Genomic DNA, 26,076 nt, shown 5'->3' with positions numbered 1-26,076 from the left:
AGAATTCTTGCAACCAATAGAATGTTATATATAGACGGAGCTGCTCTTCCTCCCGGGGAAGGACTGCCCGTTCCATGATCTCGCCATCACGGTCGACAACTCCATTGTGTCCTCCTCCCAGAGCGCCAAGAACCTTGGCGTGATCCTGGACAACACCCTGTCGTTCTCAACTAACATCAAGGCGGTGGCCCGTTCCTGTAGGTTCATGCTCTACAACATCCGCAGAGTACGACCCTGCCTCACACAGGAAGCGGCGCAGGTCCTAATCCAGGCACTTGTCATCTCCCGTCTGGATTACTGCAACTCGCTGTTGGCTGGGCTCCCTGCCTGTGCCATTAAACCCCTTCAACTCATCCAGAACGCCGCAGCCCGTCTGGTGTTCAACCTTCCCAAGTTCTCTCACGTCACCCCGCTCCTCCGTTCTCTCCACTGGCTTCCAGTTGAAGCTCGCATCCGCTACAAGACCATGGTGCTTGCCTACGGAGCTGTGAGGGGAACGGCACCTCAGTACCTCCAGGCTCTGATCAGGCCCTACACCCAAACAAGGGCACTGCGTTCATCCACCTCTGGCCTGCTCGCCTCCCTACCACTGAGGAAGTACAGTTCCCGCTCAGCCCAGTCAAAACTGTTCGCTGCTCTGGCCCCCCCAATGGTGGAACAAACTCCCTCACGACGCCAGGACAGCGGAGTCAATCACCACCTTCCGGAGACACCTGAAACCCCACCTCTTTAAGGAATACCTAGGATAGGTTAAGTAATCCCTCTCACCCCACCCCCCCCCTAAGTTTTAGATGCACTATTGTTAAGTGACTGTCCCATTGGATGTCATAAGGTGAATGCACCAATTTGTAAGTCGCTCTGGATAAGAGCGTCTGCTAAATGACTTAAATGTTAATGTTAAATATATTTTGTTGCCTTGAGGAGGCAGGGTCATTAGATAATTTATTTTGGTATTGTCCATACATAGCTCATTTTTGGTCACAGGTCCAGGAATGTCTGAAGAATTGCAACATTTGCCTAGAACTAACGCTGCAGATAGCAATACTGGGTGATTCGAAAAGCCATAGTCAATCAATCAATAATATAATTATTATTTTAGCAAAAATGTACAATCTGTGGAAGCTATGAGAATAGAAATGTTCAGTACTTTTGTGAAGCATCACAGCACAGTTGAAAAATATATGGCAAATAGAAATCCAAAATGGATGGTGTTGAGCGATAGATGGGAGGGGTTGAATGGAGCTGAAGGGTGGGACTAATAACAAGATAACCAATGTAAGCATACGGGATCTGTAAAATGTATATAGGTTCAGAAATTTTGTGAAATAGCACAGTTACAAATAGAAACAAAACTGGATGGACATCAGAAATAGAGAAAGGACTAAAAACAAACAAAATATAAATATTGTAAAATAGATTGTGTCTGTAAAATGTGTATAAGATGTGTAAACTGAAGGTAGAAAAGTGTTATTGTTTACGTGGAATAACAAAAGTACATTAAAAACAATTGTATTGTGTTCATTCATTGTTTGTTTCATTGAATAAGCATTGAACAAGCATGGGAAACAGTTCAAAGTTTCTTTTTTTGCTGAGTTTATATAGGTATGTGTATGTGTATATGTATGCATATGTGTATGTATGTATATGTATGTGGATATATATATTTACCAAAAAAATATATGGGTGATTGGAAATGATGCAGACAATTACATTGATGGAACAATCTTTCCGCATTATTAAGCTGATCCACCCCTAAAATATATTTAAAAAATAAATAAAAACACTATACATGTCAGCAACTGAAATGACTGCAACACTTAATAACAAAGAGCTGCATTTAGTTTCAGAATGGGTGGCAAGGAATAAGTTATTCCTTAATATTTATAAAACTAAAAGCATTGTATTTGGTACAAATCATTCACTAAACCCTAAACCTCAACTAAATCTTGTAAGAAATCATGTGGAATTTGAGCAAGTTGAGGTGACTAAACTGCTTGGAGTTACCCTGGATTGTAAACTATCATGGTGAAAACATATTGATACAACAGTAGCTAAGATGGGGAGAAGTATGTCTATGATGAGGCGCTGCTCTACCTTTTTGACAGCACTGTCAACAAGGCAGGTCCTACAGGCCCTAGTTTTGTCGCACCTTGACTACTGTTCAGTTGTGTGTTCAGGTGTCACAAAAAACGACTTGGGAAAATTTCAATTGGTTCAGAACAGGGCAGCACGGCAGCACGTCCTTGGATGTACACAGCGAACTAATATTGTCACGCCTTGATCTGTTTCACCTGTCCTTGTGCTTGTCTCCACCCCCTCCAAGGTGTCGCCCATCTTCCCCACTTATCCTCTGGGTATCTATTCCCGTATTTTCTGTCTGTCTGTGCCAGTAAGTCTTGTTTGTTCAAGCCTACCAGCGGTTTGTGTCTCAGCTCCTCTTTTTTCCTTTTTCCAGTTTCTCTTTTCTCGCCCTCCTGGTTTTGATCCTTGCCTGTCCTGACTCCGAGCCCGCCTGCCTGACCACTCTGCCTGTCCCTGTTGTTGTCCTGTACCTTTGCTCCTACTCTGGATTACCGACCCCTGCCTGCCTTGACCTGTCGTTTGCCTGCCCCTGTTGTTACAATAAACATTGTTACTTCACATGGTCTGTACTTGGGGCTTACTTTGATCCCTGATAAATATTAATAATATGCATGTCTATCTCTCCTGGCTCAAAGTGGAGGAGAGTTTGACTTAATCACTGCTTGTATTTATTAGAGGTTGAATGCACCGAGTTGTCTGTTTGAACTACTGGCGCTCAGCTCGGACACCCACCCATACCTTACAAAACATGCCACAAGAGGTCTCTTCAAGGTCCCCAAGTCCAGAAAAGACTATGGAAGGCACACAGTACTAAATAGAGCCATGACTACATGGAACTCTATTCCACATCATGTAACTCATGCAAGCAGTGAAATTACATTTAGAAAGAGATTAAAAAAACACCTAATGGAACAGCGGGGACTGTGAAGCAACACACACACACACACACACACACACACACACACACACACACACACACACACACACACACACACACACACACACACACACACACACACACACACACACACACACACACACACACACACACACACGACAGCATACGCACTATTACACACGTACAAATGGATTTTGTACTGCAAATATGTGGTAGTGGTAGAGTAGGGGCCTGAGGGCACACAGTCTGAATGTATTGTAATGTATTTAAAATTGTATAAACTGCCTTAATTTTGCTGGACCCCAGGAAGAGTAGCTGTTGCCTTGGCAGCAGCTAATGGGATCCATAATAAATACAAATACAAATATACAAAGATAACCCTGAGACAAAGATTCTATCCCAAACAAAACTAGTCTACTCTCTTAGAAAAAAAAGTGCAATCTGGAACCCAAAAGGGTTCTTCGGCTGTCCCCATAGGATAATCCTTTGGTTCCAAGTAGAACCATTTTAGGCTTCATGTAGAACCCTTTCCACAGAGGGTTGTACATGGAACCCAAAATGGTTCAACCTGGAACCATAAAGGGTTTTCCTATGGGGACAGCTGGAGGTGTAACGGTTTTCCTACGGGGACAGCTTTTTTCTAAGATTGTTATTTTAGCAATCCCACCCTGACTACCAGCGCTTCCTTATCAGTAGAGGAGGAATGCAGGCAGGGAGACGGTATGGCAGGGGAGGGATGAAGGCTACGGAGGATTTATGGGAGGGTTGGAAGGGAGGGGATGGAGGGGAGTATGAATGAGAGCGTTGGTAGGGAGGGAGGGAGGGATGGACGCAGGGTTGGTAGGAAACGGCCCCTATGGGAAACATGACAGTGCTAGCTGCTGCCTGACCCTGGATTCTCTGCAGACCCTGGGGGTGTTGGTCCGATTGGCCCTGGATGATGTCATAGTATAGTCAGTCACACCTCAGTTCTTTCCTGCCGGGGGTCATGGTTTTCAGTTACTGTTAGTTACTGTAGTCAGGAGGAGCTCTGCAATAATGTCTGTTCCTCTTCTCTGGGAGGCACTGTGACCGGTAACATAGTATCATGGATTCCCTGCCTGGTTGAAGTGCTGAGACCCACTGACACCAGCCGTACATATTGTACTGAGACCATGTACATAGCATGTAGTGTACATACATTCACTGAGACCATGTACTAAGAAGTTGCTAATGGAAAGATATGTTGTAAGTTGTAACAGCCACTCACTAATTTCCTTATTTCCAGTCATTGGTCTTAAAACAGAAAATGTGATTCTTTGTGATTCTGGAGTTGGACTCCTTATATGGGCTGACAGCTGGGGGCTGCCTAGTCTAGCCCAACACAGAAAATCAGAGTTGCATGTTTCAATTCCCAAACTGGTCAGAGAGGCTACAAGTCAAAAAGCAGGAAGTAAAATGTCAAACGAGGATAAAACATTGCAGTAAGAATGGATGATAAATGTGTAGCTCACTCAGTGGGTTGTCCCCTTTGGGTACACATGGACAGAGAAAGCAGCAGCAATCTCAATTATTTGACTGACTAGTCCGAAAAGGAGTTGGACGCATTTTTCTTCAAAGCTACTCAAGCAATAGTAGGGTTGCAAAGGGAGGGTTTTGTACTGGAATCTTTCAAAGTTGACCAGTAAACTACCAGAATTTTGGTAACTTTCAAGGATTTTATGTAATGTATCACTAGACATCTAGTGGTCCTTTTGGGTAATTACGATTATCACAGGTGTCTGTAATTATGTCTGGCATTCTGTGTGGCCTTATCACATGTAAAATATATAAAATAATCAAATAATATGATAACCCAAAAAATGATGTCAAAGCTGTGAAACATTATCCAAATATAAACTATCAACTTAATCAATACCATTGGTGTTTTATTTTTGATTTAACCTTTATTTAACTAGATAAGTCAGTTAATTAAGAACAAATTATTATTTACAATGACTTCCTACCCCGGGCCAAACCCTAGCGACGCTGGGACAATTGTGCACCTCCCTATGGGTCTCCCAATCACGGCCAGTTGTGATACAGCCTGGAATTGAACCGGGGTCTGTAGTGACACCACTAGCACTGAGATGCAGTGAGGGCTGATATGAGGGCTTTAGCATGAAATACCCTTTTATTTATTTATTTATTTATTTATTTTATCAACCATTATTTTACTATGTCAGTATGTCTTTGTTGTCAATGGTTTGCCACCAAGCTGGTGTTAGTTGTGAAAAAAGTCAGTAGTTTGAAGAGTTGCAGAGTTCATTTAAAATAATAAAATGGTGCTTAGATGTTTTTTTCATTAATTAAGCTATTTCCTCTTGAACCATTATGGTCTATCCACTGGAAACTCATGGACAATATGGACACAGATATTTAAAAAAATATATGATAAAAAAATATTTCTAACGTATTATTCAATTATAAATTATCAAAGTTACCATAGATTGTCATAGATTACCTGTTAATTACCAAAACTACAGAAAATTCCGGTAACATGTGTAAGTTAAAGGTAGCTTTGCAACCCTACGCAATGGTAACTGAATGCAAAGACTATGTTAACGTGTGTTATGGTGAATCTGTGAATGAGTATAAGCACTAAAAATGTGTGGCTGTGATCATGCCACGATCCTGCATGCTCTATAAGCAACATGGGGTACATTAGAGATACTGTTCTCACACAGACACTGAGGTATACTCTCATCCAAAGTAATCAGACTCAGTATGTTGTATTATTATAAGTGTAGGTTTGAAATGTTGCTACTCTGCTGTTCCTGCTGCTTCCTAATTCACCCGTAGCAGAGTTGTGCTGGAAGAAGGTTGTCAAAAGCAGTCATAATCACAGAACTCATGTCATGTCGAATCACAGCACTCGTATTCATAATGTCTCATGATAAATGTGATGCGGAGAGACAAGTGAAATCGATATGTGGCGTCTTTGAAATGAAAACAAGGAAGGAAGGAATGGGGGATGAGGGATGGAAGGAAGGAAGGAATGAGGGAAGGTGTCACATCTGCTCCCGCTCTTCCCTCCCCTGGCGCTTGAGGGCGCCAGGCTGCCCTGCATCACGCACTCCTGTTATCAATTACGCACACCTGCCTTCCCTCGTCACGCGCATCATCGATATTGGACTTACCTGGACTCACTCACTCATCTGTTTATTTCCTCCCCTACATTTTTCAGTTCCCCAGCTCTGTTCCCTGCTGATGCATTAATTGTCTTTTGTTTGTGTTACCTGTTTGCTGACGCTGTTCCTGTCTCGTTCCATGTCCATTATTTATTAAATGTGTAACGGTTTTCTAGATGTGAAGGAGAGTCGGACCAAAATGCAGCGTGTAGATTGCGATCCATGTTTAATGAACAAACGTAACACGAATCTAAATACAAAAACTACAAAACAATAAACGTAATGAAAACCGAAACAGCCTAATACTGGTGCATATACACACAAAACAAGGAACAAAGACACTAAGGACAATCACCCACGAAACAACCAAAGAATATGGCTGCCTAAATATGGTTCCCAATCAGAGACAACGATAAACACCTGCCTCTGATTGAGAACCACTTCAGACAGCCATAGACCTAAGTAGAACACCCCACTAAACTACAATCCCAATACATACACACCACATACAAAAACCCATGCCACACCCTGGCCTGACCAAATAAATGAAGATAAACACAAAATACGGAGGACTCCCGAACGCACCTCAAGACACTAGGGAGGGTCCGGGTGGGCGTCTGTCCATGGTGGCGGCTCTGGCACGGGACGTGGACCCCACTCATTCAATGTCTTAGTCCCCTCTCCTCGCATCCTTGGATAGTCCACCCTCGCTGCCAACCATGGCCTAGTAGTCCTCACCCAGAACCCCACTGGACTGAGGAGCAGATCAGGACTGAGGGGCAGCTCGGGACTGAGGCAGCTCGGGACTGAGGGGAAGCTCGGGAGTGAGAGGAAGCTCGGGAGTGAGAGGAAGCTCGGGAGTGAGGGGAAGCTCGGGAGTGAGGGGAAGCTCGGGAGTGAGGGGAAGCTCGGGAGTGAGGGGAAGCTCGGGAGTCAGGGGAAGCTCGGGAGTCAGGGGAAGCTCGGGAGTGAGAGGAAGCTCGGGAGTGAGAGGAAGCTCAGGAGTGAGAGGAGGCTCAGGCAGGTTGATGTATCTACCAGATCCTGGCTGGCTGGTGGTTTCGGCAGATCCTGGCTGACTGGCAGATCCCGGCTGACTGGCAGATCCAGGCTGACTGGCAGATCCAGGCTGACTGGCGGATCCTGGCTGACTGGCGGATCCTGGCTTACTGGCGGATCCTGGCCGACTGGCAGATCCTGGCCGACTGGCAGATTCTGGCAGATCCCGGCTGACTGGCGGATCTGGAAGAGTCTGGTTGACTGGCGGATCTGGAAGAGTCTGGTTGACTGGCAAAATACAAAATACTTGACAAAATGACCAGGGCGTGACAAAATGTTTGACTCCCCGTACCTGCTTCGTCTCTCCAGCGTCATTCCATGTGACAGAATGCATCAGCCAACACACGATGCATCGGGGAGTACTGGCGTTCCGTTTGGTATGGTGGCATCACCTCTGGGTCACCACCGATGGAACCGGGGATGCCTAGCCAGCTCGTTGGGCTTCCACACCCTAGCTGGCTCAAGAGGTTTCCTTTCCCCGGTTGGCTCGGATGGCGCCCATCCCACGTCGGGCCTCAGCCGGATCATCAGTGCTTGTTCGCCCAGCCGGTCCAGGAGTTTTTTTGTTTGTTTTTTGTTTTGTTGGTGAAGTCGGGGTGGATTCCGCCGCCGATGGAACAGGGGGTTTTCACGCCAGCGTCATTCCATGTGACAGAAGGAGGGATGGAAGGAAGGAGGACACGATGAGACAATGTTGTATTCATGCTTTGAGAATAATTAACAGAACTGTACTACAGTCACTCAGCTCAGTCTTGGCAGAATTGTGAATACCAGGAAAGACACAATAGGCCTTCACAGGTGGTAATTAACCACTCAGGAGTTTATATGATGTTGGAGTTTATATGATCACTGCTTGTTTATGATGTTGTTAAAGGTTTGTCAGGATGTCAGGATGTGAGGTTGTCAAGATTTCAGGATGTCAGGATGTGAGGGAGTCAGGATTTCAGGATGTGAGGTTGTCAGGATGTGAGGAAGTCAGAATTTCAGGATGTGAGGAAGTCAGGTTTCAGGATGTCAGGATGTGAGGAAGTCAGGATTTCAGGATGTGAGGAAGTCAGGATTTCAGGAAGTCAGGATTTCATGATGTGAGGTTGTCAGGATGTGAGGAAGTCAGGATGTCAGGATATGAGGAAGTCAGGATTTCAGGATGTGAGGAAGTCAGGATTTCAGGATGTGAGGAAGTCAGGATTTCAGGATGTGAGGAAGTCAGGATTTCAGGATGTGAGGAAGTCAGGATTTCAGGATGTGAGGAAGTCAGGATTTCAGGATGTGAGGTTGTCAGGATGTGAGGAAGTCAGGATGTCAGGATATGAGGAAGTCAGGATTTCAGGATGTGAGGAAGTCAGGATTTCATGATGTGAGGTTGTCAGGATGTGAGGAAGTCAGGATGTCAGGATATGAGGAAGTCAGGATTTCAGGATGTGAGGTTGTCAGGATGTGAGGAAGTCAGGATGTCAGGATATGAGGAAGTCAGGTTTCAGGATGTCAGGATATGAGGAAGTCAGGATTTCAGGATGTGAGGAAGTCAGGTTTCGGGATGTCAGGATATGAGGAAGTCAGGATTTCAGGATGTGAGGATGCAAGGAAGTCAGGATTTCAGGATGTGAGGTTGTCAGGCAGGATTTGAGGAAGTCAGGATTTCAGGATGTGAGGAAGTCAGGTTTCAGGATGTCAGGATATGAGGAAGTCAGGATTTCAGGATGTGAGGTTGCCAGGTTGTCAAGATGTCAGGATGTCAGGAATTAGAGGAAGTCAGGATTTCAGGATGTGAGGTTTTCAGGATGTAAGGATGTCAAGATGTGAGGTTGTCAGGACTTCAAGATGTGAGTATGTTAGGATGTGAGGATGTCAAGATGTGAGGTTGTCAGGACATGAGGATGTCAAGATGGGAAGCTGTCAGGATGTGAGGATGCCAGGACGTGAGGTTGTCAGGATGTGACGATGTCAGGATGTCAGGCTGTATCAGAGGGAGGAAGTGTAGAGGATGTCCCCACAGGGAGTCAGAGAGAAGGAAGCACAGAGCCACTGTTAAACAGCTGTCTTTCTGTCTAGCAGGTGACAGGCATATGCATCATGTGGTTTAATCAGAGATGAGACAACAGCAGAGGGAGCGAGGGAGAGCGAGGGAGATAGAGAGTAACTTAAGAGAAAGGGGAGAGAGGGAGAGAGAGAGAAGAAGAAGAGAGAGACAGAGAGAGAGCCTGTCTCCTGTGTCAGACACAGGCAGCCTACTTGTGATTCCCTTGGAGTGTACCTGCAGATTGGAGTAGATCATGAAAACATGCAGATGAGCCCTGAATCACACAGGAGGAAGTAATGAACTATTAACATGAGGAGGTGCACTACTTTAGGTGCCATAGGAATGCATTTGGACCTACTCATCTCATCCTATGTGGTTATTTGGTCTTCTTGGATTTGATATCCTTGGTCTTCTTGAATTCTTAAGGAGTGTAAGTTGTCATGAGACAACATATGTATTCACGAGGTGTCCCACACTGATGCTTATTGTTCTACTGCTGAAAGATGGCATAGTCTGCTCTAAGAAGTCACATTTGGTCTCTAGCCAGCTGAGTGTGGTCTGTTTGTCTGTGTTCACATGCTTTAATGGCATAAATCATACTGACTGTTTGTCAGTGTACACCTTGTGATTCATCAAACATGTGCTTTGTGGTTAAGAGGAGCAGTCAGAGAGAAACACACACACACACACACACACACACACACACACACACACACACACACACACACACACACACACACACACACACACACACACACACACACACAGTTTCCTCCTCTCTGTGTCAAGAGCAAACAGAGATAATTAGGTAAAGAGAGAGATGTCCTCCAGCCAAGACAGATGCTGGTGTCCTGTTAAAGAACACAAACCCAATGCAGATACACCACTGGTCTGTCAATGATCCACCTGATACGATCTCTGCATCATACACCAGGGAAATGAGCGTGTATCCATTTGTGTGTTGACTTTCATATGGAAAGGAAAGCGAGGAGGGTAGGAATCCCTGAGTTGTTTTGGAATGTGAGTGTGGTCAGTGTTTGTGTTTCAGCCTCACCATGAGATGATGTTAGCTGTGAGTAAAGCCCCATCTTTCATTACAGGCATCGATGTAGCCAATCAGATAGTACTCAGGATAAATCTAAAGAAACATTTTAAATGTAGGTGAGAGAGAGGAAGGTTTGGTTGACTTGTGGTCCGCGCTGAGGCAAATGTGGATTGGTTGGTGTGATCCATAATTGGTTTTCCATCGGAATAAATACTTATATCGTCAGTGGATACATTTGGATTGATGCTGTATCAACAAGAGAAGGCTGAAGTGCTGACAGATAAGATACGGTCAACAATGTTTCTTCACCCCACAAAGGAGAAATAGATGTCATTATCTTGCAACAGTGGTATAGGTGTTCTGGAAATACTCCTGGAATCAGAGTTTGTCTGGTTCATACTAAAATCAAAGTCCTAATATTGCTTCTTTTAGCAGATTGCTTTTGTAAGCCTGAGAAATGGTAATGAGAGGCACCATGAGGCGTGTAAATTGCAGCGGAAGGCAGTTTTAACTGCATAGCAAAGTAATCATTTATATCTAATTGATATTTCCCTGAAGACATAGGTCTACTCTCTTACAGAGTCTCTTTATGCCATTTCTGAATCCAGACACCGAGAGCTGAAAGAGGGACTGTCTCTAAGAACTATACTATATATGCCATATATTGTTGAAGCTATTTATTCTTCAAAACATGACTGTCAGTACAGAAGCCCACCATGGTATTTCAGAATACTTTGCCTGTTGCCTCAGAATGCATTAAGTTTATATTCCATAAGTAAAAACACTCACATCAACTTGATGTCTTTGCCTGGGAACACGTTTGCCTGTGACTCAGACACTGAGTTCCAAAACACTTTGTGTTCCACAGAAGTCTACTAAGGGTTCGGTGGTGCTGGACTTTGTGTTGGACCATGTGAAGCTGGCAGAGACAGACTTCTTCGGGCTGCGCTACTGTGACCGCAGCCACCAGACCGTGAGTCACCAGTGATTTCTATAAACATATTTATACAAATAATATCTACATTTATAAGTGAATGTGTATATGAATGTGTGTCCATGTGAGTGACAGTATCTCAGCACACCACTGATAATCTCACAATAGACCAGGGAAGGCTTTATGCATTATGACATGCTTATGACATTACATTATGAATGGCGCACCGGAGAGATGATTTCCTTCCTCCATATACACTAATCAAAGTGTCTGGTAAGATTAGAAAGGTTATTTCGCCTCAAGTCAGATGTCTAGCTTAGATATCTTAAGATGGTAGCTTCAGCTTGCCCCAGTCAAAGTGAAAATAGTAAGCATTATTATCCTGTAAAGACAATAACAGCTCTGTGAATATTGGCCGGGGGTCATTCTCTGTCTTGTCATTCCTATAGAAGGTGCCATCACAGAGCGTCCCACGCAGGCCCAGCCCATGATAGGGTAGAATAGGGCTGGGGAGGAATAGTAATAACCCATGCAGGGCCCCAGGGCTACACACACTCAGAGTTAGTCAGAGTACAGAACCATAAAAGAACACAATGATAACTGTGTCCCAAATGGCACCCTATTCCCTATGTAGTGCACCACATAGGGAATAGTGCTCTGGTCAAAAATAGTGCACTATTAAGGGAATATTGTGCCATTTAGGACATATAAATACTCTCCCAACATCCCCATCTTTCTCTCACATGGATGGGCGGTATCCTGTGCAATGCCTTCAGGGGGCTGTCGGCCAAGCCCTGATTTATCGTCAGACCTGTATAGGATGAAAGAAAAATAGTGAAAGGAGACTGAAAATGTTGGAACGCCAGCATCACTGTCTGTTTGACTTGGATATAGCCTATGCCCTAACATGTACTATGCACTATTATAAACTGGGTGGTTCGAGCTCTGAATGCTGATTGGCTGACAGCTGTGGTATATCAGACCGTATACAACGGGTATGACAAAACATGTATTTACTGCTCTAATTACCTTGGTAACCAGTTTATAATAGCAATAAGGCACCTCACGGCTAAGGGCTGTAACCAGGCACTCCGCGTTGTGTCGTGCTTAAGAACAGTCCTTAGCCGTGGTATATTGGCCACATACCACACCCCCTATTGCTTAATTATCACACACCCTGAACAAGAGAGGACTCTTACACGGAACCCAAACCGGCTACGAGCGTGTGCCATCATGCCCCTACACCAAACGCAATCACGACACGCAGGGTAAAATATCAAAACAAACTCTGAACTAATGACATTAATTTGGGGACAGATCGAAAAGCATTAAACATGTATGGCAATTTACAGTGCCTTGCGAAAGAATTCGGCCCCCTTGAACTTTGCGACCTTTTGCCACATTTCAGGCTTCAAACATAAAGATATAAAACTGTATTTTTTTGTGAAGAATCAACAACAAGTGGGACACAATCATGAAGTGGAACGACATTTATTGGATATTTCAAACTTTTTTAACAAATCCAAAAACTGAAAAATTGGGCGTGCAAAATTATTCAGCCCCCTTAAGTTAATACTTTGTAGTCGCTTGGGGTATGTCTCTATCAGTTTTGCACATCGAGAGACTGAAATTTTTCCCAAAGAAAATTTTCTTCCCATCCTGTTACCCCAACCCCACCCACCCACCACGTCTCAACCCCCAACCCCTCATCCCGTTCTCCAAACCCCACCCAGCCACCATGTTTCCATCCTTCCTCTCATCTTGTTCTCCTAACCCCACCCAGCCACCATGTCTCAACCCCCAACCCCTTATCCTGTTCCCCCAACCCCACCCAACCACCATGTCTCAACCCCCAACCCCTTATCCTGTTCCCCCAACCCCACCCAACCACCATGTCTCAACCCCCAAACACCTCATCCCGTTCTCTCAACCCCACCCAGCCACCATGTCTCCATCCTTCTTCCCATCCTGTTACCCCAACCCCACCCAGCCACCATGTCTCAACCCCCAACCCTTCATCCCGTTCTCCCAACCCCACCCAGCCACCATGTCTCAAACCCCAACCCCTCATCCCGTTCTCCCAACCCCACCCAGCCACCATGTCTCAACCCCCAACCCCTCATCCCGTTCTCCCAACCCCACCCAGCCACCATGTCTCAACCCCCAACCCCTTATCCTGTTACTCCAACCCCACCCAGCCACCATGTCTCAACCCCTTATCCTGTTCCCCCAACCCCACCCAACAACCATGTCTCAACCCCCAACCCCTCATCCCGTTCTCCCAACCCCACCCAGCCACCATGTCTCTGTCCTTCCTCCTATCTTGTTCTCCCAACCCCACCCAGCCACCATGTCCCCATCCTTCCTCCCATCCTGTTCCCCCAGCCCCACCCAGCCACCATGTCTCCATCCAACTTTCCAGTTGTGGAAAAAGTGCCTAATTATCATACTTGGGTATAAGTAAAGATATCTTAGAAAATTAGTAAAAGTGAAAGTCACCCAGCAGAATACTACATGAGTAAAAGTATTTGATTTTAAACATACTCAAGTAAATGTAATTGCTAAAACATACTTAAGTTGTCATATGTCCTCCCTCTCCTGCCTCTGAGTCACCAGGCTGCTCATTAGGGCGCACACCTGTCAACAGTGTTACGCATATAATGACACTCACCTGGACTCCATCACCTCCTTGATTACCTATATGTCATTCCCTTTGGTTTCTTCCCCAGTCGTCGTTGTTCCTGTATCTGTTTAATGTTAGTGCTCTGTTTAATGTTTGTGCGCTGTTCGTGTTTTGTTTATTTATTAAATGTATTCACTCCCTGAACTCCCTGAACTTGCTTCCCGACTCTCATCGGGAAGCAAGCTCCTTTATCCCCAAGCAGGCTCCTTTATCCCCAAGCATCCCCTGGCTTAACGACCCACAGCCTTTCCTTGTTGGGTCAGGAAGTCCATATAAGGTTTGGGGGTGGAGCCAGCTACCTGCAAGATATCTCTCCTCAATTGCCACTCCCTCACCTCTCCCTGCCGGCTGCCACAATAAATAGTAAAGTAAAGTACAAATACTTTCAAGAATTTTTACTTAAATACTTTACATCACTGCCCCCCCCCCACTCCCGTAAACCATTTCCCACCCCTTCCTACCCCCCTAGCAACTAGGGTTGTTTGTCAGTCACCCACCACTGCCCCGCCCTCCTCCCGGCGACCAGAAAAATCCCACCCCTACCCTATCGACCTGAAAGCAAAGAAAGATTAGCTTTAGCTAATTATTCAAGTATATTTGTTCAGGCCTCAATTGTTCCTTGACTAACACCATTCATTCTCGCTATCAATGATTCTAATAACTTCTAACAGTAACTGTATCCATGGCGAATGTTTTCTACCTTCACTCTTGTTTTTCTCAGTGGTGTGTTGTTCCAGTTCATCTCCATGCTGTTGGCATGCCTGACAACAGCTGCAACACTGGTTTGATGTTGAACTATTTTTGACCGAGGGTTTTGATTTACAAGGTTAGCCAACCTTGTTTTTTTGGAGATGCACAGAGCACAGAGCAAGCGTCTAAGCTACTGAATCCTTCTGGAGAAAATAGTTTAAAAAGATTTAAAAAGAAATGCCTTTACACTTTTGCATAAAAGTTCATATCAAATCAAATCAAATCAAATTTATTTATATAGCCCTTCGTACATCAGCTGATATCTCAAAGTGCTGTACAGAAACCCAGCCTAAAACCCCAAACAGCAAGCAATGCAGGTGTAGAAGCACGGTGGCTAGGAAAAACTCCCAAGAAATGCCAAAACCTAGGAAGAAACCTAGAGAGGAACCAGGCTATGTGGGGTGGCCAGTCCTCTTCTGGCTGTGCCGGGTGGAGATTATAACAGAACATGGCCAAGATGTTCAAATGTTCATAAATGATCAGCATGGTCAAATAATAATAAGGCAGAACAGTTGAAACTGGAGCAGCAGCACGGTCAGGTGGACTGGGGACAGCAAGGAGTCATCATGTCAGGTAGTCCTGGGGCATGGTCCTAAGGCTCAGGTCCTCTGAGAGAGAGAAAGAAAGAGCGAATTAGAGAGAGCATATGTGGGGTGGCCAGTCCTCTTCTGGCTGTGCCCGGTGGAGATTATAACAGAACATGGCCAAGATGTTCAAATGTTCATAAATGATCAGCATGGTCAAATAATAATAAGGCAGAACAGTTGAAACTGGAGCAGCAGCACGGTCAGGTGGACTGGGGACAGCAAGAAGTCATCATGTCAGGTAGTCCTGGGACATGGTCCTAGGGCCCAGGCCAGTTGAAACTGGAGCAGCAGCACGGCCAGGTGGACTGGGGACAGCAAGGAGTCATCATGTCAGGTAGTCCTGGGGCATGGTCCTAGGGCTCAGGTCCTCCGAGAGAGAGAGAGAGAAAGAGAGAAGGAGAGAATTAGAGAACGCACACTTAGATTCACACAGGACACCGAATAGGACAGGAGAAGTACTCCAGATATAACAAACTGACCCTAGCCCCCGACACATAAACTACTGCAGCATAAATACTGGAGGCTGAGACAGGAGGGGTCAGGAGACACTGTGGCCCCATCCGAGGACACCCCCGGACAGGGCCAAACAGGAAGGATATAACCCCACCCACTTTGCCAAAGCACAGCCCCCACACCACTAGAGGGATATCTTCAACCACCAACTTACCATCCTGAGACAAGGCTTAGTATAGCCCACAAAGATCTCCGCCATGGCACAACCCAAGGGGGGGGGCGCCAACCCAGACAGGATGACCACAACAGTGAATCAACCCACTCAGGTGACGCACCCCTTCCAGGGACGGCATGAGAGAGCCCCAGTAAGCCAGTGACTCAGCCCCTGTAATAGCGTTAGAGGCAGAGCATCCCAGTGGAAAGAGGGGAACCGGCCAGGCAGAGACAGCAAGGGCGGTTCGTTGCTCCAGAGCCTTTCCGTTCACCTTCCCACTCCTGGGCCAGACTACACTCAATCATATGACCCACTGAAGAGATGAGTCTTCAGTAAAGACTTAAAGGTTGAGACCGAGTTTGCGTCTCTTACATGGGTAGGCAGACCGTTCCATTAAAATGGAGCTCTATAGGAGAAAGCCCTGCCTCCAGCTGTTTGCTTAGAAATTCTAGGGACAATTAGGAGGCCTGCGTCTTGTGACCGTAGCGTACGTGTAGGTATGTACGGCAGGACCAAATCAGTGAGATAGGTAGGAGCAAGCCCATGTAATGCTTTGTAGGTTAGCAGTAAAACCTTGAAATCATGTTTCATTGAAATGTACAGCTGTGTGTCATCCGCATAGCAGTGAAAGTTAACATTATGTTTTCGAATAACATCCCCAAGAGGTAAAATATATAGTGAAAACAATAATGGTCCTAAAACGGAACCTTATAGAATCATTCTATCATACACATAGCTATGTTGTTTATGGCAGGTTATCCCTGCTGTGCTTGGGTAATATCAGACCCAAGAGCGTGCTAGGATCAGCATGCACATCCACATCATTCCTACCCTCTGGAGTCGTAAACGACATACATGTACCAACATATTGGAGCTGCTTCGGGACTGATTGATACACACACTGTTACTGTGTGTCAGAGAGCAGTGATGCGTTTAGTGTCTGTGCATGGAGCAGCAGGCCTATAATCAAAACCTATCCATTTAGAGAGACTTCTCTGTCAGTTATATGAGGCTGCCTGCCTGCCTGCTAGCTACACCCTTCATTACAATATCAATGCCCTCTGCTGGTGTAACCCTCCATAATATTGAGGCTGAAGTTGTAGTAAGATGACTGAGGTTCCAGAATGCTCCAATATCTACACCAGCACATCGCTTAGCCTGTTTGGGATAGGGGGCAGTATTTTCAGGTCTGGATGAAAATCGTGCCCAAAGTAAACTACCTGCTACTCAGGCCCAGATGCTAGGATATGCATATATATATGCATATTGCTAGATTTGGATAGAAAACACTCAAAAGTTTCTAAAACTGTTAAAATAATGTCTATGAGTATAACAGAACTTATTTGGCAGGCGAAACCCCGAGGACAAATCATCCAGGGATGTTTTTTTTTAGTTCACTGTATTTTCTATGTGGATCTAGATTTCTTGGCACTTGCTTGCAGTTCCTATCATTTCCACTAGATGTCAACAGCCTTTAGAAATTGGTTGATATTTTTCCTTTGAGAAATGTAGAAGTAGCCCTTTCCTTTCTGGGTGTATAGCCAAGTGTACTGTTTTGTTTGGGGCGCGCGACCTGAAGCTCGCTCCACATTCATTTTATCCACTATTGAACGCAGTGTATCCCGTCTTAAATTTGATCCATTATTTACATTTAAAAATACCTAAAGTTGGATTAGGAAAGTTGTTTGAAATGTTTGGACAAAGATTACAGGTCATTTATTAGATAATGTGTAGTCATGTTGGGCGAGTTGGAACCAGTGTTTTTCTGAATCAAACACGCCAAATAAATTGACATTTTGGGTATATAACGACGGAATTAATTGAACAAAAGGACCATTTGTGATGTTTATGGGACATATTGGAGTGCCAACAGAAGAAGATCTTCAAAGGTAAGGCATGAATTATATCGTTATTTCTGAATTTTGTGTCGTGCCTGGTGGGTTGAAATATGATTATCATGTGTTTGTTTGATGGGGTGCTGTCCTCAGATAATAGTATGGTTTGCTTTCACGGTAAAGCCTTTTTGAAATCTGACACAGTGGATTAACAAGAATAATATAATAATAATAATATATGCCATTTAGCAGACGCTTTTATCCAAAGCGACTTACAGTCATGTGTGCATACATTCTACGTATGGGTGGTCCCGGGGATCGAACCCACTACCCTGGCGTTACAAGCGCCATGCTCTACCAACTGAGCTACAGAAGTTCAGCTTCATTTTGCTGTTTTGCACTTGTAATTGTATGAAAGTGAAATATTTCCAATAATTTATTTTGAATTTCGCGCTCTGCAATTTCACCGGATGTTGTCGAAACGTTCCGCTAACGGAACCCCTAGTCGTAATTCAAATGCACTCCGAATACATTGTTTAGTTCATTCTTGTGGATCATTCTTCATTCTAGAACTAGTAGAGATATTAGAACAGAGCCTGGGCCTCTCAGTCCGACCTGTCAATCAAACTGTCTGCCTCATGATGACAGAGCCTTTTAATTTATTATCTATCATTCTATTATTTATCAGTTCTAGTCACTTGGCAACTGAGCTGTGTTGTAGGGCAGAAAGACATGCCTTTCTCATACTGATAGATAGAACACACTCTAATCCCATGTAATAAAAATAAGCACCTTGAGGTGTTCTACCATCTCGTGCGATCAGAGAGGGGGTTAAAACGGGCGCGAATACTCCGTTAGGCATTTTGAGTACCGGGCTCGCATTAGTTAATGATGTTCTGAGAGACATGCTGAACATTTTTGTTTTTGTCTATCTTGGAGTATTGCAGATATAAAAATGTAAATAGCTCTGGAAGGGCTTTGTGCAGGTGCCATGAATGCACATAGATGTAGCCCATTAACTGTCTACTATACACAGAACCCTTTTAGTACCCTTTTTTCTAAGGGTGTAAGGCTATGTTCTAAGTAATGTGTTACCAAAGGTTTTTACTTTGTTCTCCTCCAGCCAGTCGCTGTTCATTGGAAGATGACTACCAGTTAGAGAAATAAGAAGTAGATTGTTTCTCAGGTTGTCTTTCTGAGTGGAACCCCTCTGTCTTTGTCTGGTTGTCGTCCTGTCGCTGTCAGCCACTCTTCTAATCATCAACCCCCTCATTTGCATAAATTAGCATGCACTGGAACACAACACCTGCACTGATGTGATTATTGCAAATTAGATAAGATTCAAGTAACTTATTCTAATTCAATCACACAGACATAGCTCTAATAGCTCTAATCACGTTCCCCTGGACACCAATATCCGTTCCGGTGTGTTCTGGGGTTGTATTCATTAGGCACAAAACAAAATAAAATACCTAATTTCTACCAGCGTGTTAAATGTGCAACCAGAGGGAAATAAATCTAGACCACCTTGACTCCACACACAGAGACGTGTACAAAGCTCGCCTTCACCCACCATTTGGCAAATCTGACCATAACTCCATCCCCCTGATTCCTGCTTATAAGCAAAAACTAAAGCAGGAAGCACCAGTGACTCGGCCAATAAAAAAAATGGTCATATGAAGCAGATGCTAAGCTACAGGACAGTTTTGCTATCACAGACTGGAATATGTTCACTGACATTTTCAACCTCTCCCTGTCCGAGTCTGTAATACAAAGATGTTTTAAGCAGATCACCATAGTCTCTGTGCCCAAGAACACTAAGGTAACCTGCCAAAATTACTACCGACCCGTAGCCCTCATGTCTGTAGCCATGAAGTGCTTTGAAAGGCTGGTCATGGCTCACTTCAACATCATTATCCCCAAAACACTTGACCCACTCCGCTCCAATTTGCATACCGCCCCAACAGATCCACAGATGAAACAATCTCCATTGCACTCCATACTGCCCTTTCACACCTGGACAAAAGGAACACCTATGTGAGAATGCTATTCATTGACTACAGCTCAGCATTCAACACCATAGTGCACTAAAAGCTCATCACTAAGCTAAGGACCCTGAGACGAAACACCTCCCTCTGCAACTATCCTGGACTTCCTGACAGGCGGTAAGGTGGTAAGGGTATGTAACCACACATCTGCCATGCTGATCCTCAACACAGGAGCCCCTCAGGGGTGTGTGCTCAGTCCCCTCCTGTACTCCCTATTCACTCATGACTGCGTGGCCAGGCACGACTCCAACATCATCATTAAGATTGCCGATGACACAACAGTGGTAGGCCTGATCGCCGACAACGACGAGGCAGCCTATAGGGGAGGAGGTCAGAGACCTTGCCGTGTGGTGCCAGGACAACAACCTCTCCCTCAACGTGATCAAGACTAAGGATATGATTGTGGTATACAGGAAAAGGAGGACTGAGCACACCAGCATTCTCATCGACGGGGCAGTAGTGGAGCAGGTTGAGAACTTCCAAGTTCCTTGGTGTCCATATCACCAACAAACTAACATGGTCCAAGCACCCCAAGACAGTCATGAAGAGGGCACGACAAAACCTATTCCCCCTCAGGAGACTGAAAAGATTTGGCATGGGTCCTCAGATCCTCAAAACGTTCTACAGCTGCACCATCAAGAACATCCTGACTGATTGCATCAATATGGCAACTGTTCGGCCTCCGACGCAAGGCACTAAAGTGGGTAGTACATAAAACCCAGTACATCACCGGGGCCAAGCTTCCTGCCGTCCAGGACCTCTATACCAGGCAGTGTCAGAGGAAGGCCCAAAAAATTGTCAAAGTCTCCAGCCACCCTAGTCATAGACTGTTCTCTCTGCTACTGCACGGCAAGCGGTACCGGAGCCCCAAGTCTAGGTCCAAGAGGCTTCTAAACAGGTTCTACCCCCAAGCCATAAGACTCCTGAACATCTAATCAAATGGCTACCCAGACTATTTGCATCACTATTTGTACATATATATATTACCTCAATTACCTCGACTAACCGGTGCCCCCGCTAATTGACTCTGTACCGGTACCCCCTGTATAGAGCCTCACTATTGTTATTTTACTGATGCTCTTTAATAATTTGTTACTTTTATTTCTTTCTTTTTTTAGGTATTTTTCATAAAACTGCATTGGTTATGGGCTTGTAAGTAAGCATTTCACTGTAAGGTCTACACCTGTTGTATTCGTCGCATGTGACAAATAACATTTGAATGGCTTTGAAACAGGGAGGGACTACTTGAATTTATCCAATGAGAAACACTTGTTTTCTATTTTCCATTAAAAACTTTTTGACACATTTTGCTATGATGAGCCCTAATGAACACGGCCCTGGTGCCCATCTGTAGTGTGGTGGGGTGAGGATTGAGGTGGGAGGGAATAGCGAGGGTGCACCACACAGCATCTTTCAGTGACATACTTTGGTCTGAAATATGTTATCCTAGTCTAGCCTACCTCATTACGCTAACATTTATTCATCTCCATGCCCCAGAATGCCCCAGAATCCAAAGATTCAGTCCACAGACTCTTCCCCTCCTCCAACAATTTCCATCTTCAGCTTGGCTAGTAGCAACATCACCAGAAATTCACATACAAATATATGGAATGCATATAAAACAGGACTTGAAGCTGTTTCTTCATGCAAGGGGTGCAGTGCTATTCATTTATAGTAGAAATGTAAGCAGTTTGGTAACGTGATATCAGCTACCATGCCCTACAGTCAAGCTAAAGCAGAAAACATTGAATAATAATAATAATATTTATTTCAGTTTCATTTTTAAAAGAGCTGAGTCCTTATGCTGTTTCATGTGAACTGTGTGAACAAAGCCACGTTTGTTTTCACGTTTGTTTTGAATGTTTGCTGCCAGTGTCTGATGCCAATGTGAAGTGAACAGACTGTTGTTTATCACTGTGTTTTATCACCGTGTTAAGTTATTTAAAGAACAGAGGAAGAGAAACATTGTTTTCAATCTGTCTGTACAGATGGCTCCCAGGAGAAGCATAAGCTGCAATGACATTGTGAGCTCTGATACAATATCACAGTAAAGCAAGGCGTCACTGTGACAACACTGCAAATAAATATTTGAAAATAGCAGTTAGCATTCACAACAAGCTCCACAACAATGATTTGAAAATAGCAGTTAGCATTCACAACAAGCTCCACAACAATGATTTGAAAATAGCAGTTAGCATTCACAACAAGTTCCACAACAATGATTTGAAAATAGCAGTTAGCATTCACAACAAGCTCCACAACAATGATTTGAAAATAGCAGTTAGCATTCACAACAAGCTCCACAACAATGATTTGAAAATTGCAGTTAGCATTCACAACAAGCTCCACAACAATGATTTGAAAATTGCAGTTTGCATTCACAATGACCTCCACAACTATGATTTAAAAATAGCAGTTTGCATTCATGGTCATAAGAAGCTCGAAAACATCCCACAAATAGACACCACAGCGCAGTAGCTGCTGTAACCAGTGATAAACACATGAATATACTGTATGGAGACCTACACACTGTTTATGTTTATTGTCACATAGGGTCATTCTATGTAATGTACATGTCTTCAGAGCTTTTGTGGGCACCTGAGTGGCGCAGCGGTCTAAGGTACTGTATCACAGTGCCAGAGGTGTCACTACTGACCCTGGTTCGATCCCAGGCTGTATCACAATTGGTCGTGATCGGGAGTCCCATAGGTCGGCGCACAATTGGCCTGGTTAGGGTTTGGCCGTCATTGTAAATAAGAATGTGTTCTTAACTGACTTACCTAGAGTGTGCACATCAAAAGGCAAAGGGTTGCTACTTTGAAGATTCTCAAATATATTTTGTTTAACACTTTTTTGGCTAAAACGTGATTCCGTGTGTGTTATTTCATAGTTTTGATGTCTTCACTATTCTACAATGTAGCAAATAGTAAAAATAAAGAAAAACCTTGGGATGGGTAGGTGTGTCCAAACATTTGACTGGTACTTTGACTGGTACTGTATATATGATAATTTATTGACCATCATCAACGTGACATAAGGAAATTGTGCACAGTAAGCCAGGCAGTCTTGCAGGAATGTTCCCAAATCAGATGTTCATTGACGTGAGAGCCAGAGGTTCAACGAGATACAAAATACCAGTACAGTATAAGATAATGAATAAAAGCCAATAAAAAATAAGCTTCATGTGTTTTATTTTTGCCTCTGTGGCAGCGTGCTGTGACCTGTTTTAAATCCATGTTTTACTGATGCACATTTTAATGACTCACACTCCTTTTTAACGAGACCATTTATAAAAGTTGGTTTTAATGCGGCTTCAGTATTATGCCAAAGTTAGCATGACTAAACGTCCCGTCCTGAGTCCTGTCCAATACACTGACTGCACACTACACTACACTACACTACACTACACTACACTACACTACACTACACTACACTACACTACACTACACTACACTACACTACACACACACACACACACACACACACACACACACACACACACACACACACACACACACACACACACACACACACACACACACACACACACACACACACACACACACACACACACACACACACACTGCATAGACCACTCAGCCATGACTTTACATAACAAAGTGCATTTCTCCATTTCTTCCAGCCAATTACTGAATACTTCATATCTCCTGGACAGACTATGTAAACATAAAGGGTACGGTATATCTGTCATGAAACAACAGGATGTGTGAGATCAGCAGCATTAGTTCCTGTGCTTGTGTTTTTTGTCACTGGTTATTTGGACAAATCACGATTTCACAGGTATTAGCGTCTTTCGAATTTTGGAAGGGGATGAGACATTTGGCACACAGACTTGCAAAGAGAAAGGGTGTATTGCTTCGTTGTAGTTCTGATCCTCATTTTACCTCTTCTCTTAACTCTTATGGACCCAGAACTTAATCAAGCATCTGACCCATTACGTAATACTTTAGTTCTGGGTTAACCGAGATTACTGAATACACATGCTCAAGATAGCTTCTTACAGTACATTCTGTATTTGTTAATGTACACATAGGCTACTAGTTACATATTGTATATTACGTATGATACTACTTAAGTAAACAAATAATCATTATGGCTGTCATTTTTGTATGTCATTTGAATGTCTTCTCTGTGTTTTTTGTTTGCAGTATTGGCTAGACCCCTCGAAAACCCTTTCAGAACACAAAGATTTAATAACAAGTAAGTATCTCTTCCTTTCTCTGCATTCAGTTGAGTTGAAAGCCTCTCAGCTGTTTGGATACAGAGAGTTTGCTGCTGCTGAAATCTCTCTCTCTCTCTTCCTCTCTGTCTCTTTCTTTCTCTCTCTCTCTTCCTCTCTGTCTCTCTCTCAGAAGGGCCTCCATACACACTCTATTTTGGGGTCAAGTTTTACGCTGAGAATCCCTGCAAGCTAAAAGAAGAAATAACAAGGTATATATTTTTGGTACAGTACTAGATTTCTCCAAATAATATCATTGTGGCTACTATGTTATATATCAGAGGTAGTCAACGCTGTTCCTGGAGTGCCGCAGGTACTGCCAACTGAGCTAATTGAGCTAGCTAACCTGGCCAACGGAGCTAATTCATCAGCTCAGGGCCTAAATTCAACACACCTGGTCTTCCAGGTCCGTTAAAAAATAACATGAAGTGTCTGCAGCACTCCAGGACCAGAGTTGCCTACCCCTGATAAACAGTATATCATTGACCCATCATCCAGTCACACAACAGTGTTATCATCTCCCTACGTTTTATTGAATTGGCCTTCACAGCCACACATACAGTATAAAAGCTTACATGCAGACTACAGGTTATGTCCTTATCTATGACAATATGAAATAGCTTGTACTGTGTTTCATGTGCTATATGGATGTGTGTCTGTGTGTGTCTCTGGGTACTGTAGATATCAGTTCTTCCTGCAGGTGAAGCAGGACGTACTACAGGGCAGAATCCCCTGTCCCCTTGACATCAGCGCCCAGCTGGCTGCTCTGGCCATACAGTGTGAGTACACACAGAGGCAGAAAGAGCGAGGCAGAAAGAGCGAGGCAGAAAGAGCGAGGCAGAGAGAGAGAGACAGGGAGAGAGAGGCAGAGAGAGGGAGGCAGAGAGAGGGAGGCAGAGAGAGGGAGGCAGAGAGAGAGAGGCAGAGAGAGAGAGAGAGAAAGAGAGGCAGAGAGAAAGGACGAGAGAGAGAGAGAGGCAGAGAGAGAGACAGAGAGAAAGACACACACAGAGAGAGAGGCAGGGAGAGAGACGGCGAAAGAGAAGAGTGAGCGAGAGACAGACAGACAGACAGACAGACAGACAGACAGACAGACAGACAGACAGACAGACAGACAGACAGACAGACAGACAGACAGACAGACAGACAGACAGACAGACAATAAAAATAGAGATTAGTATTATGTGATGCCACTGTTCCTTGTATTATGCGATCTTTCACACAGTCAAAATGTGTGCGTGTGTGTGCATGTGTGTGTGTGTGCGTGTGTGTGTGTGCGTGTGTGTGTGTGTGTGTGTGTGTGTGTGTGTGTGTGTGTGTGTGTGTGTGTGTGTGTGTGTGTGTGTGTGTGTGTGTGTGTGTGTGTGTGTGTGTGTGTGTGTGTGTGTGTGTGTGTGTGTGTGTGTGTGTGTGTGTGTGTGTGTGTGTGTGTGTGTGTGTGTGTGTGTGTGTGTGTGTGTGCGTGCATGTGTGTATGCCTGTGCTCATGTGTCTTTCTTTCACTATTTCTCTGCAGCCGAGCTTGGCGACTACGACCCGTACAAACATGTGTCGGGGTACGTGTCCGAGTACCGCTTTGTCCCGGACCAGAAAGAGGAACTGAGCACGCCATCGAGATGATCCACAAAACTGTAATGTAAGGAAGCCCTCTCCTCTCTTCTATTATCTCTCCTCTGCTCTCCTCCTCTTCTCTCTCCTCTCTTCTCTCCCCTTCTTTCCTCTCTGCAACCACTCTGCGCCCTCTCTGACAACCAGCCCAATCCCTAATCCCAGTCTAATCCCCTCATAACAGGTTCCCCTCTCTGCACTGTACTATACGTCAGATATAATCCAACTGTTGTACAACCCAGACACTGTAACACTGATACTGTACAGTGTTACAGTGTCTTAATGGTGTTACAGTATCTGGGTTGTTCAGTCAGTCCCTGTGGTGTATTAATACTTTTGTCAATCTCTGGTGGTGTATTAATACTTTTGTCAATCTCTGGTGGTGTATTAATAATTTAGTCAGTCTCTGGTGGTGTATTAATAACTCAGTCAGTCTCTGGTGGTGTATTAATAACTCAGTCAGTCTCTGGT

The 26,076-nt window shown here is 44.4% G+C and overlaps 1 pseudogene; it reads left to right on the top strand.

The window, feature by feature from the left end:
* The window catches only part of LOC124000468, a 125,427-nt pseudogene that overhangs the window by 34,488 nt on the left and 64,863 nt on the right, over nt 1-26,076 (top strand).

The sequence above is a fragment of the Oncorhynchus gorbuscha genome, linkage group LG16 (genome assembly GCF_021184085.1).
Source record: "Oncorhynchus gorbuscha isolate QuinsamMale2020 ecotype Even-year linkage group LG16, OgorEven_v1.0, whole genome shotgun sequence".
Taxonomy (NCBI): domain Eukaryota; kingdom Metazoa; phylum Chordata; class Actinopteri; order Salmoniformes; family Salmonidae; genus Oncorhynchus; species Oncorhynchus gorbuscha.
Note: the sequence above shows the minus strand (reverse complement) of the source record. Positions and strands in the feature narration are given on the sequence as shown.